Below are 2,772 nucleotides of genomic sequence, written 5' to 3'. Positions count from 1 at the left end.
CTTTCAATTTAACGTTTACAATATGTTCCCAACTGGCAAAGCGCATGGTCGAGCATTTCCCACTCCCACTACTTTCATAAAGTCAGTAGAGAGTGACTTAACTTCCCTTTCTATATCTCTTCCTCGGTGATTTTACCCTCTTTCTACACCCCCACATCCTACATCCCATTTCACCCTCTACGCATCACCATTATCACCCACTCATTCTTACGATTTCTTTTATCTTCTGTCTTTCGCACGTCCTCCACGATCTTGGGAATCATAATGGAATTCTCCGGGTCCAATAGATCTTAGCATTCATTAGTTTTCAAGAGACGGAACTTATGGAACTAACGGGCTGGATATTTACCGAGATGTAAGATTAATTTTTATCAACCGAAATAGTTTATTGGTAATTGAATGATTATAAACTAGCAACCTTGCAGTCACTATGTGACTGCTGAGACTTGTAAACTACTAATAAATAAAATTTTGCTTTTTTAAATAATGACTATTATTAAATTGCACTGTATTTTTTTAAATATTGACATTTTTAAAGATATAAGCTCATTCTGATGTTACACTCATCGAGAGCTTTCATTTGAGTACCCACATGCATTTTTGATATATTTATCATATATACATGTATGTAATATATATAAATATATAAAATATATGAAAAATTGATGTGGGTACTCAAATGAAAGGTCTTGATGAGTATAACATCGGGATGAGCTTATATCTTTAAAAATATCATTAGTTGATAAGATAGAAATGTCAGTTAAGATAAAAAGGTCACTTCTTAAATATTGACGTTTTTAAAGATATAAGCTTATCCTAATGTTACACTCATCAAGAGCTTACATTTGAGTACCCAAATTCATTTTTGATATATTTATCATATAAACATATATGTAATATATATATAATATATGAAATACATGAAAAATTGATGTGGGTACTCAAATGAAAGGTCTCGATGAGTGTAACATCAGGATGAGCTTATATCCTTAAAAATGTCAATGGTTCATGAAATACAAGTTCATTTCTTAATTATGTATTTAGAAATAGAGCATTTTCGAATGAAAATTAAAAAAAAGTAATTCGTAAGAAAAAAATTTTTCAAAAATTTCTTTCTTGCTTATTTTTTTTTCAGTTAAATTTAAATTATCAATAGAAAAATGTAAAACAATTTTAAGATATTGTTAAATGTAATTATTTTGAAACGTATGTAACTAATAGCGTTGATTCCTCGACTGAAAAGGTAGCTTATATCACAAATAGCGAATCAGAACGGGAAGAAAATAAAGTTTGCTGTCATCAAAAGTGATTTCCGATACTTTAAATTGCTTGTAATAAATAATTTAATATTTAACTTCTTTGAAAACTGTTACAAACAAAGTTTAAGTACATCATTAATCGTCAAAAAAATTTTTAACAAATTTGTTTTATTTAAATATGGATTATTTTTAACTAAATCTATTTTATTTTTAATTATCCTAATTTTAATGCCTTATAACTATTTAATTAAAATAAATAGACTGAATAAATAAATTTATTTGTGTAAAATAAGTATTAGGTGGTATTCAAATAATAGTTTCATTGATAATTAACGAGTCTCATTTAATTTTAATGTTGTAAGTGAAAGTATCCAAAAATTAAAGATGTAATAATCTTAAAGATCAATAATTGTTTTTTGGCCACAAAATTCATATAAAAATCCAGTTTTTCAATCGCTATTAAATTAGTATGAATTTATAAACTCACGTTTTTCCCAAGAAGTTGCTTACTTCACTTGTTAAATTCACCAGCGGCCGGTAGCCACCTGCTGCTTATGGATTCCCCTATTGGCCTAGCTATCGATGATCACGTCCTCTTTTACGAGGACTTTTTATTATCTCGAAAAGTTAGCCGTAACTTGTAAGAATCTCATCGATCACAAGTGACCTTATGATATGGGCATATGAATAAGAGAGAAATCAAATAGAAATAATTATCTGGATAAAGTAGGCGAAAAAAATAAATATTGCAGTGACACAAAAGCACTTAGATTAATTACTTACATTGTCACATTGTTGGTGCATTATAATATAAAAAGTATTTAGTTATTTAACATTTAGTTTATATTTATTTATCAGTGTCACTTTACTAATTTAAAAGGGCGAAAAAGTATCTTTACACCCTACCATATGTCAAATACCAAAGCCCATACAATTAACTCAATTTCTCCACCAAATTTATTGATTTCATTTTGACAGTTCTTATTTGTGTGATTATATACACCTAATATTTATTTTATACAAATGAATTTATTTGCGACAAAGATATGGTTTCAGTCTATTTATTTTAATTAAATAGTTATTTGTTTATAGTTAAAAAATCTTTCTTTAATACTTTAAAATCATATGTTTCAGTAAAATCAAATTTTTTAACTATGAACAAATGTGATATTTTAATTTTGGTAAAGAAATCATGCTTTGTAATATAGTAAATAATATCTGAGATATTTTTAGGGTCATCAAAGCAATCAGGATCACTTTATTTATAAAATTTCTATTAGGGTAATTTATAATAAACTAAAATAATTAGCCAACAGTTGGATTTTTATAGTTTTTTTCCATTATTAAATTCATTTTAAATTTATCTATGTATATTAAATTAGTGAATTATGTTAGGCTTTGGATAAAGGCATTAAAATTAGGATAACTCAAATAGCAAAAGTATCCACTCAAACGTCTTATGATTTATTTCAAAGGAGATTTGTTTACTATTAAAAAATGATATTTTAATTAA

The sequence above is a fragment of the Cotesia glomerata genome, linkage group LG4, assembly GCF_020080835.1.
Source record: "Cotesia glomerata isolate CgM1 linkage group LG4, MPM_Cglom_v2.3, whole genome shotgun sequence".
Classification (NCBI taxonomy): domain Eukaryota; kingdom Metazoa; phylum Arthropoda; class Insecta; order Hymenoptera; family Braconidae; genus Cotesia; species Cotesia glomerata.
The sequence above is the reverse complement of the archived record's forward strand: the minus strand, read 5'-3'. Positions refer to the sequence as shown.